Source organism: Stegodyphus dumicola, chromosome 1 (assembly GCF_044657685.1).
Source record: "Stegodyphus dumicola isolate Sdum_Otavi_A_Nest chromosome 1, ASM4465768v1".
Classification (NCBI taxonomy): Eukaryota; Metazoa; Arthropoda; class Arachnida; order Araneae; family Eresidae; genus Stegodyphus; species Stegodyphus dumicola.
Window position 1 is genome coordinate 8,507,576 of NC_140768.1, and position 12,579 is coordinate 8,520,154.

At 35.5% G+C, this 12,579-nt stretch overlaps 1 protein-coding gene across 1 annotated transcript in view; it reads left to right on the forward strand.

Moving 5' to 3' along the window:
• LOC118188453 (uncharacterized) overlaps positions 1 to 12,579 on the forward strand; it is a 537,164-nt gene that overhangs the window by 387,413 nt on the left and 137,172 nt on the right. The window lies entirely within an intron of this gene.

A 12,579-nucleotide genomic window follows, 5' to 3' on the forward strand; every position in this document is an offset into this window, starting at 1 on the left:
TTAGTAAGTTTTTTATGACTGTTATTTTATTTTCTCATTTAGAACGTACTGTATAATTAAATAAGTTTTTAACTTCTATTATTTTCCTTTCTCATTTTGAATATATTGTGTGTTTTAGGTTCTCATGTTCTTAAGTTCTTATTTCAAGTTTCAAGTGCGTTTATTCGCGACTGAATTACGGAGAAGAAAATATAATATTGTTATATGTTCAACATTCACCATTAGTACATGGTGAATGTCGACATTGACCGGTGTAAGTCAGAAATAAGAGTATTTGGAAAATATTTCGGACGTACACCAAGAGACTATGTGACTGTTGACATTCACCGGTGAAAGTCGACATTCTCCAGATTTCGGTGTTTCACCGTAACATATATATATATATATATAACCTACTTTGTTACTCGGCTCCGTGAGCTCAGTTCTTTTTTTTTTTTTTTTTTTTTTTTTTGTGTGTGTGTGTGTGTGTGTGTGTGTGTGTGTTCTTATATGTTGGTAAATAGTGCATATTTTGCTTTAAAAATTATTGATTTATGTTGTTCGTATCCTCCGGTTAAGTTTTTATGCCTTCAGTTAATGTTCGTGCAATAGTTGTGGAATTATCAAGAATTTAAAAGTTGTTTAAGTGCGGCTAAGCCTAATTTTTTTTTTAAATAGCAGCCATTTTCGTTTACACCTGAAACTTAATGAATTAAAAAGTTTCTGCACCTTTAGTGTCTTTTTGCCGAGTGGGACCAAAAATAAGTGTTCAGTTTTGCGCAACAAAAACTCTTGACTGCTGGTCGAATTGTTTGTTTTCGCGTAGAAACTCTAATTTGAATTGTAAGAATATTTTTAAATTGTTTTACCTATATTTGGTGTTTCACGTTTTTCTATACTTTTCAATTTTTAATGAATATTGAGGTTTTGTGCATTTTTGTCTTGCAAATTCAGTTCTCACTTCGCGGACGCGAGTGACTGAATTAATTGAATGAGAAATTTATCTCTAATGAAATTCGTGGCAATAATTTTAAATGAAATGCAGCAAAAAATGCGTATAATTTAATATTCCATACAAGGAAGTCATGTGGAGTTTACATTGGATTTTTTTTAATAAAGAAAATTGTGAATTTACACTGATTTTACTAGATCGCTTACGCATGAAGCAGGCAGCAATTATTCCCTTCGAGTTACTATACTTTTATTTTACTAAGCTTCGGAATCTGCGAACTGAAAGCGGTAAACATCTGGAACAGGTTTCCTCATAGGTGTTGCAAAAGATTGAAATAAGAAAGCATGTTTAACACAGGTTTTATTTCGCTTACCATTTTTTTCAAAATAAATAAATAAAAGTAAAAGGATATAATACGGTTTGAGGTGAAATTTCGCTCAAAGAGCTTTTAATTTTTGTTTCGAAGCAGGTCAGACAATGGGAAAAACCAGAAGAACAAAACTGATGCCCATCATTTTTCAAAAAACCACAACAATAAACAATAAATTTCAAAAGTTTCAAAATAAGAAACATTTCCTCGTGTTTTTTGAAGCCAGAGGATAGAACTTCTGTAAATGGAAGAGAACGAAAACGAAAAAAGGGCGCAGTAAAAAACTTTGAATTGCAATTCTGAAACCTTGTGGTGATTATTTATCATACAATTGTCTCCTTTTATAGCATATAATTCATGACCGATTTTCTAGGCAAGAAATTAATGTAATGAGAATTATAGGAAACATTTTCTACCTGCTAAGGACGACGAAACGAGAAAACTAAAGGAATACAGGAAAGAACTGGATGAATCTGTAATAAATAAATGGATAAGGGTTAAAAATTAGCAAACGATTTCTTTTTTATAAATGGATGAACGAAAACGTGTGGCATTCTTTTCGAAATTCGGTTAATTTCGCCATTTAGTTTCCATTTTTCTTTTTGTACGCAGTTAATTCTTCTAAGTTAACTTGTTTTTAGCAGATGTGAGGCCAAGTTCGTGTCTTAGCGATCTGCACAGTATTGCTTGATGCAGTGCTGATGAAAATAAAACGGATTTTTCTCAAAACATTTATCAAATTATCGTTACCCTATTTGATAATTGGAAGATAGCTCACAGTTCTTGGGGCTGTGATGTTGTTCATATTCCCAGTAAATAAACGAAACCTGTCAGTTCGTATTCAAGGCCGAATTAAGACAGCCTGACGCCTGATTTGCAGGGTCCTGCACAGTTGTAAATACTTTCCTTGTTTTAGTATTTGCTTAGTGTTTTAGTATATGCTTAGTACTTTTTCGCGCTTTAAGTTGCAGAAAATTATCATTAAAGACATGAATTTCAAAATAAAATTTTCGTCTTTGTGAAACATTCGTTCTAAATTTCTTACATTATATATATACAGTGGTGGCCAAAATTGTGGACACTTTTTGAAATTTTTATGTTTTTGAAATTTGTATGCTTATAGAAAACGTTAAGTTTCACAAAATGCAAACTTGTATATATCATTTTAAAGAGAATTTATTACTGAATTCAATACAAAACACAAAATTCAATTATTTGCAATACAAAAAAGGTTAAACGATAATAGTTATCGATATACATTAGATAGTGATGATTGCAGTGAGTTATCAGTACTTAGTTTTTAATTCCTTTATTTTTGATTACAGCTTCACATCGACGTTTCATTGAGCTGACAAGAGTTTTAAGCTCTTCTTTCGTTATTACGTGATGCCAGGAAACAATTATAGCCTCAATTAGTTCCCTTTTATTTGATGGGCGCCTCATTCGGACAAGAGTTTTCAAACGGTGCCACAAATTTTCGATAGGATTGAGGTCAGGACTGTTTCCTGGCCATGACAACAATTTAATGCTCTTTGTACGAAACCACTCTTTCGATATTTTGGCCGTGTGGCCAGGAGCAGAATCCTGCTGAAAAATAAACGAAGCATTGTTGGGAAAGAAATCTCTGATGAAGGTAGAAGTTTTGGTTCTAGAATAGTGTCAGTGTATTTTCTGGCATTCAGGGTCCCATCGATGACATGAAGGCGACCAATACCATCTGCTGACTGCATGACCAAATCATAACACTAACTGGGTTCTTCACAGTTGCCTGAATGCAGTCAGGATGTAGCTCTTCTCCTATTCTACGTCTTACATATTTTCGCCCATCACTACCGAATAATGATATCTTGGTTTTATCACTCCATATAACTTGTGACCACTGATCATCTGTCCAATTAATGTGTTCCTTTGCCCACCGTAGTCTTTTTTTTTTTTTCGTTGCTGAAAATTAAGATAAGGGTTTTTTTCGTGGGATTCTACCTCTCAGTCCAACATCTGTTAATCTTCTTCTGATTGTTCTTGAACTGACAGAAACACCAGCATCATTCAGATCACTTCTGATGGCCGCTGATGACATTTTTCTATCTTGGAGACATCGTCTTTTTATTCTTCTGTCATCAATTTGTGCACCTTTTTCGGCCTTTTCCTTCTTTGTTTTTTATTGAATTTGTCTCCTGATATCGTAACCAAAACTTTCGGACTCCAGATGTAGTCACTGAACCACCCACCTGTCTTTCAATTTCAGCATAGGAAAGACCACTTTCTTGTAACACAATAATATTACATCTCTTTCTAGGTGTCCAATCAACTCTTTTATTTGATGTCATTGCTTCTTGACTAAATATTAAAAATTGTTACAAAAATTCCTACTTGTAATTGCAGTGTATAAGAAACAGGTCCTCCTTCTACAGAACAAAGCAAAATAATGAATTGTTTCAAGTGTAAACATGATGTCAGCTTCTACTGGCAGTTACTAACATTTGATTGGTTCTCAGAACAAGAACAGTGATTGGCCAGGAAAGCTAGACATTACAAACCACTTCATAACTGTGTTTTTTTATTTATATTAAAGTACATATAACTTTTTTTGTATTGCAAATAATTGAATTTTGTGTTTTGTATTGAATTCGGTAATAAATTCTCTTTAAAATTATATATACAAGTTTGCATTTTGCCACAATTTTGGCCACCACTGTATATATGTAGGTGTGTGTGTGTAAGATATAACAAAATTAGTATTCTAGATTTGGTGATCTCCCCCTAAATTCATTTGTTCTTCCAAATTCGAGATCTTTCGACATTACGTAACGCTACTTGAAAAGGGTAACCAAAATTAATAACTAACCAATCATAGCTATCTGGTAGTTATTACGTCACTTCTGCTATCTCCCACCTTGCTAATATGTCCTCGCTTTGCTTACCCGTCTAAAGTACCTGCGTCTTAAATTTAAAAATCAATGTAAATAGCAAGTTATCATATTTCATTATGATTGAACATTAGAAATGTATCGGATTTCATTATTGACTGGATAAACATCTATAGAGCTGGATTTTATATCCGTGAAAATAAAGACTACAAATTCTTCAAGTTCATGTTCTGTATCTTCATCTTCTCGCTCAGCTACGACGACTGCAAGCTAATTCCTCTTCTATGTTCTCAGAATCATGACATACATATACGTATATAAATCTGAAAGCTTCCAGATTTTATATTACGACCAAAGGAGCGTTGTTTTTAACGTTTTTGTGTGTTACCTTTATTTAATGAAATATCATGTTCTTCGCATTTAAACCATTTCGACAGCAATATCGCAAAATAATTAAAAAAGAGCATATCTTAAAAATTTCCGATACACAGTCTCGCGCGCTGGAGATAAAAATTTCCCCTTCCCCGTACAGTGTTGCCATGGCTCGCTTTGAAATCGTTGAGTTTCTTAATCAAAATCTCATAAATGCTTTATAAAATATGAAGTAGATAATAAAACAAATTCCAAATTTTGGCTTCCAGATGGCCACATGCAGGTTGAGGCTTACGTTATTCAAAATTGGATGGCTCTAAGTACCGTTGTTTTATCACAATGCGAGAAACATACGTTACTTTTATGCAGACTCTTCATTATTTAATTTCTTTAAATATAATGCAGAATTCTAAGATCTGGTGGCAACAATTTGAAAAGTGAAACGGACATTTAAAGTTTTCGACGCAAAATGCCAAAACGAAATCAATAGCTGCCAAAACGTAAAATGCCAAAACGAAATAATGCCCAGTTAATAATTATTAACTGGCATTTTTCAACAACTGACTTCGAATTTCGTTTATTAAATTAAATTTGAACTGAGTAAACAGATTACAGATGAAGAATTTTTTAATTGTAGTCATAATGATACGAATCGCAGAGGTTTCGTAATCAAAACCTTTAAAAGGGCCATGCTTTAAAATAAGCGTTTAATGTCGATATTTTGAAAAAAAAAAAAAAAAAAAAAAGAACCCTCTTCTTACCGTTCGATCCTGGCCCTGCAAAAGGATTTTACCTATTCTTACAATGCATACCTTTTTCGCCTTCTGTAGACCTTGCATTTGCATAGCTAACAATAGAGAGATAGGAAGTTTTACTTTTTCTAGGTAGGAAAATCACTTGAATGGGAAAGGGTGGCATCCAACAAAGATTCGGAAGATGCAAACTATGCAAAAAAAATGTGAACCACTTAGGGACGACCCGGATTTGAACTGTCGTCTGGGCACCTGCAACATATGAAGGATTATCTCTAAAAAAATTTAAAAAAAAAAAAAAAAAATTCTGTCTTTAAATCCGAATGCTCAGGGGCGAATGTGTTTAAACGTCTTGTCATGTCCAGCTGTGGTTGCTTCGGCTAGAATTTCTCCCGTCCTTCGAAGAGGGGGGGAGGGGAAGAGAGAGTGTGACTGATTTTGTGACGCGTGCCACAGGTATAGCAAAATCCACCCTCCCACGCAATCGTTTATTGAAGAGCCTGTGATTTGCGACCCGCATGTGACCTTGCTCCGACCTCTGGGGAAAATGGAACGCCTAAAAAAGGTCGCCTCCGCTTTTTCTCTCTCTAGATCGAATCAGAAAGAGTCCGAGCCGGCCACTTCACCCTCCCACCGTTATGCGGGTGACGGGTCAACTTGCGCGTGCTGCGCGCACAGGTTTGGCCTCATGTTTTCCAACGGCATAAATTCTTTTTCGCGAGTGGGTAATAAACAACTTGTAGATTTATCTTGAGCAGTAGAACTCCAGTTATCCGGATCGTTAGTTTTAAGTCCAATTAATATTATTAATTTATTTACGCGCTTTCGGTATTTTGTTCATTCAAATGATACTCCTCCGCGTCGAAATGATTATTCTGTTTGTATAAATTACTTCTATCTAAATGACTGTTCCATTTTTAAACGCGATCAACTTTCCTGCTCTTGAGTCATTTCAGGGCTTAAGTATAATTTATTAAGTACGATACAAGTACGTTGCTATTATTATTTACGTGTTCCACCCTCAGGCACTACACGAACGGGAGGGATGCCGTCGTGGAGGGCTTTCTAAGGGAAGCTGGCTCGTATACACTTTACACATGGGGAAAACCAGGAAAACGCCCATGCAGCCAGCCCGTTCGCGGGATTCGAATCTCGGACCGCATGACCAGCGTTCAGGGACTTTACCGCTCGGCCGCTGGTGGGCCCGATACAACTACATGAGTATAAGTATTTACAGGGGTTGGACAAAAATATGGAAACACCTTTAAAAAAACATGTTTCTTTGCTTAATATGGTGTAGGAAACCCGTTGGCATCCAAAACAGCTTACAGTCTTCTCGGAATGGATAAATACAGTTCCTGTATGTTTGCCAAGGGAATATTATACCATTCTTTCTGCAAAACGGTGGCAAGTTCAGATAACGATGTTGGCGGTGGATAACGAGAACGCACTTTCCGTTCCAACGTAGACCACAAAGGTTCGATAATATTCAGGTCTGGTGACTGTGGTGGCCAGGGAAGATGGGACAACTCATCCTCGTGCTCAGAAAACCAGTCCTGGACAATGTGAGCTGTGTGAACAGGGGCTTTGTCGTCTTGGAAGACACCATCACCATCGGGGAATAAAGTTTGTACCATGGGATGAACTTGATTGGCCAAAATGTTCACATAAGTCTTGGCAGTCATGTGCCCTGACACAGTTATCATGGGGCTAGCAGAAAACCACGATATGGCTGCCCAAACCATAACAGAACCCCCGCCATGTTTCACTCTTGGCAACAAGCAGTCTGTATTATAGGCTTGAGATGGCGTTCTCCAGACGTAAACTCGGCCAGAAGTGGGAAACAATGTGAAAGAAGACTCGTCAGACCATATTACTCGCTTCCACTGCTCTATAGTTCAGGCTTTATGACTTAAACACCACCTTTTCTTGTTACGGGCATTAGCATCACTGATGAGTGGCTTCTCAATTGCAGCACGGCCAGCAATTCCCTGTTTATGAAGCTCCCTTCTAATTGTTTTGGTACTCACAGGGTTCGGTAACACAACATTCATTTCAGCAGTAACTTTTGCAGCTGTGGTCTTCTTATTTTTCGTCACAATTGCCCTTAATGATCGTCTGTCACTATCACTCAGGACACACTTTCGTCCGCGCTGTGATTTAGCAGATGATGTTTTTCCGCTTTTCAAATATGCGGAATAAATCTTCGATACAGTACCTCTTGAAACACTAAACGCCTCGGCTACCTTGCTTACGGAAGCACCTACCATACGTGCTCCAACAATTTGCCCACGTTCGAAGTCTGTTAACTCTGACATAATGCAATGACAACCTCACATAACAGTACTCCGACAACAACTGAACTATGTAGCACATTTACGAAGTTGCATAGGTGGCGTCAGTAGTCAAAAACGCCAGCGCCACCTACATATTTCATTAAAATCAATCTTTCTTTTCAAACATGCATTTCAAAAGGTGTTTCCATATTTTTGTCCATCCACTGTATTTAACTTACTAACATACGTTACGGTGAAACACTGAAATCTGGAGAATGTCGACTTTCACCGGTGAATGTCAACATTCACATAGTCGCTTGGCGTATGTCCGAAATATTTTCCAAATAGTCTTATTTCTGACTTACACCGGTCAATGTCGACATTCACCATGTACTAATGGTGAATGTTGAACATATAAGAATATTATATTTTCTTCTCCGTAATTCAGTCGCGAATAAACGCACTTGAGACTTAAAATAAGAACTTAAAACACACAGTACATTCAAAATGAGAAATGAAAATAATAGAAGTTAAAAACTTACCAAATTATGTGAATCAAATCTTATTTATTGCAACAACTTAAACTATAATGATACTTTGAATTGCACAAGTGGAGCTTGCTTTTACAACTGCATTTATTTGTGGAACACTTCCTTTTGCAGTGACAGCGTGTACATATACTCCTCTCTTTTCGACCTACACCAGAGCATATCTGTGATTGTCGACATACACCGGTGAGGGTCCGAATGTACAAGAATGTAATGCAATATTTGATCTTTCACCGACGTATTTGGTGAATGTTGACATTCTCCGGTGAAAGTCGGCATTCTCCAATTTCGGTCTTTTACAGTAACATATATATTATATTTCACAGTAAAATATATGTTATTTAATTTTTAAAATGATTTTTTTGCTTCATGAGCCGCAATTATGGATTCTCTGGCACAAGTGATGAATTCCAAAAGCGTATTTCACCAGATGCTTGTAAGGTTCTTTTCACGTCTTTTGCTTACTCATTTATTCTAAATTTATTAATTGTTAAATATTATACGCCTTCAAATTTTTACTCACTCTTTCTAAATTGTGACTACCCATTTCCTCTTGAATTTGATTATTGTCTAAAATATTAGTAAAAGCACGATTATTCGATTAAGGATAGGGCCTTCTGCCCAGACCCTGGTACTGGCACCATTCCCTCGTTAAAGAAAAGCGTATTGTGAGATGGAGCCAGTGCCTTTTCCATGTGTGGCAGTTTATAATTGTTTCTCTCGCCAAACTGCATAATGTATTCCACGATCTGCTGCCAAGCCAAAATAGCTTCGTTTAGTGTTTCGATATTTAACGCATTGAACGAAGCATAAAGAATAAATTGATAAGAATAAACTGATCTATGTTAGTTTGAGCAACTTCATGGAATGCACGTACGGCATTAAGGAATCCTAAACCCAACATGTCAAAGTCAGGGCTGTAGGGAGGTGGACTATATCCTAGAAACAGTTTTGACCAAAATATCGTGTTTTATACTGATAGCTATTATAATACCAAACTTTCATTTTAAAGTTTTGAATAGCTCCTGTAGAATCTCGTTTCTGTTATCAGATCTTAAACTGAGTTTCTTTTCCATAACTCTGTAAAGAAGAATGAAAATAAATCGGTATATAGTATCAAAATTCTATTTTGTATAATTAGAAGTTAACCATTCTTTAAAAATTAATAATAATAATAAATCTTCAAACCGTATTCAAAACCATTCTTCCCGTTCTATCTCCTTAATTCGGTTTAAATTTATAAATCGGGCAATCATTTCGATAGGGATAAAGATAAAAATGTAGCGGGTAAATTGGGTAAAGATAAAAACGATAAAGATAAAAATTTAAGCTTAAAATACTAACTTTAATTTGCAATAACTCTACTTTTAATTTTTTAATTTCCCTTTTCTGATCCAGAAAAGAAACGCTTTTAATAAATTTCTCTAAATTATGTCATTTCAGAATTCATCGTCGAAGATCAGAGATCGAAATATAACGAAAGATTTGGTAACATAGCTACATTTTCTTGTGTATTTATTTGTATGCGTTATAAGATGGTAATGATGGTTAGTGGGGAAACCAATAAAATACCATACAGCCAGCTTATCTGCCGAGTTTCGTACCTGAGGCGAGTATGTTTATTAAATATATTTTATTAATAACTGCAAGTTTCCAAAGAATTTGTGCATATGATACAGTTTCTGGAACCTCTCTCTTCACATCCGTTTCTTTAAAAAGTTTTAAATTACCGTATTTACGCGAATCTAATGCGCATCGTTTTTGGCCAAATGTAGTATTCAAAATTGGGGTGCGCATTAGATTCGAGTGCAAAGTTCGCCGATGACCGTGAATTGACCCCGACAGGTAAAATTAAGCGTGCTGCACCGCACATTGTTGCACTGAGTTTCTGCTGCCTGGAAAAGCATCGAAGCACCAAAGATTGTGAAATCTTTCAAGAAATGCTGCATTTCAAATTCATTGAATGGCAGTGAAGATGACGAGCTCTAGAACGCCGAGGATGACGATGCTGATGATGATGATGAGGAAAGAAGAAATGAATCTGCGTCTGACGAAAAGAGCTGCGAGGATTCCAGTGATGAAAACAGTGAATAAAGACGTTTACTATTAATCACTAATTGTAGAAACTGTTAGCTAGATAGAAATGTTACGATTTATTTCATGTTCATATTTTACGATAGATACCGTATATACGGTAGTGGTAATTAACAGTGATTGTTTCACATAACAATTGCCCACTAATAGGTTAATTCTATGTTCTACTACTTTATGTATAAATCCATTGTTGTATAAAATATGGTATCTAAATTTAAATAAAATTATCATACCATTAATTGATACTTTATATACAAATCCATTGTTGTATAAAATAAGATTCAATAAATTCCTCACATCATTGATGCGCATTACATTCGCCGACAAACAATTTTTTTATTATTTAAAGTTTTAAAATGGGGATGCGCATTAGATTCGCATAAATACGGTATTTCCTTTTTGTTAGTCCAAAGGAGATTTGTTCCTGGAGTACTATAGTTTTCGTTTTGCAATTTTCCGTCGAATCACTATAAACGGCGAATCACTTTTCAAACTGTTGCCACCCAATGTTAGAGTCCTGCATTATATTTGAAGAAATTAAATAAGGAAGAATCTGCATAAATGTACCTATGTTTCTCACATTGTGATAAAACAACGGTACCCAGAGCCAGCCAATTTTGAATGACGTCATCCTATTGCGAATATGGGCATCTGAAAGCCCAAATTTGAAAAGCGAGCAATGGCAACACTCTACGGGTGGGGGGGGGGGAAGGGAAACATTTTTTTTTATCTTCGGAATTGTGTATCCTACTGCGCGGAACTGTGTATCGGAAATTCTAAAGATATGCTCATTTTAAAATTATTTTGCGACATTCCTGTTGAACCGAATTTTATGGTTTAAGTGCAAAAGAATGTGATATTTAATAAATAAAGGTAGGCTTGCCAGATTTGAGAAATGTTCAACCGGGACACCGGAATGCAGCCCGGCGACGCAGTTATTCAAGGGTACACACCCTTGGCGGGTTTTTAGAGTTTTATAGAGGGTAGTTTATTCTCAGTGTTATGAAATAAATCTCAGTGTTATAAATGGTTACTTAATAGGAACCTAAACCATGGACAATAATAAACGACACATGTATATAAATTTAAACATTTTTTTTTTCTCACATGCTAATATAAGTTACTTAAATAAGAAGAAACTCTTCAAATGAGGAATAAAAATTTCAACAATATTGAACAATATTTGAACTTTTCATTGGCTAGGACTATTTTTAGAAAGTGTTTTTTGGTTTTAATCGTGTTGTAAAAATCTTCACAAGCTAATCCGATAATTTTACTGTAAAACTGGACTCGCCCGGAAATCCTGTCGCATCGCGCGTGGTCGCAGTTATTGGCGAGACAAGATGATACGATGACAATATTATTTATTAGCAGATCATGACTCTTCTACAGTTTTCAACTTTCATACAGTACAGAGATAACCGACAAAGTAATTATCCTAAATAATACTTAACATTACATTATTTTCGGACTTTTTTTTTTGGTCATCTATAAAATCACATTTAATTTTTACCGGGACGAGAAGTAAACCGGCCGGGACACCGGGATTTTGTCTGAAAACCGGGACGTCTGGCAAGCCTAAATAAAGGTAAAACACAAAATGTTAATAAAATGCACCTTTGGACGTCATTCAAAATCTGAAACCTTTCTTTTATATATATATATGTGTGATGTACCAGCTTTTGTCCGAAATAAATAGATTGCTGAAGAAATATAAATGTAGTCGTAGCTTAAATTATCAGACGATAAGTTTAGAAAACAGGATCCACTTATTATTGGTCAGTAGAAATAGCAGTTACAAAATCAGATATCCGAAGTAAATAAAAGAATTACTAATAACTTTTTGTATGAAGTTTACTGCATCGTGACATTTAAGAAAAGCCCCGATATTCTTTCGCGAGTCCTTTTATAGCCTCTGGAAAGGCGGAGCTTCCAAGAAATGACGTCAGCCTCGTCAGCCAATCCAGTTCGCTTTAAATATTTCCAGAACATTCTATAACTGTACGTGTAGAAAAGGCGGGAAAAACAACTTGACTACCGGGCTGTAGATTTAATTCCACGTACTTTCAAATAAGAGAACGTCGCCATTAAAAAATGAAAAGAACATACAGTTAGAATTTTAATTGTATTCTTGACTATGGAATTTTATTATTATTATTATATATATATATATATATATATATATATATACCCACTCTGTTACTTGGCTCAGTAAACGCATTTTTATTCCTCATATGTTAGTAAATTGTGCATTTTTTGCTTTAGAAAGGATTGAATTGTGTGTTTTTATCTTCCGGTTAAAGTTCTCATGGCCTTTAGTTAATCTGCATGCAAGAGTTGCACATAATTGCACAATTATCAACAATTTG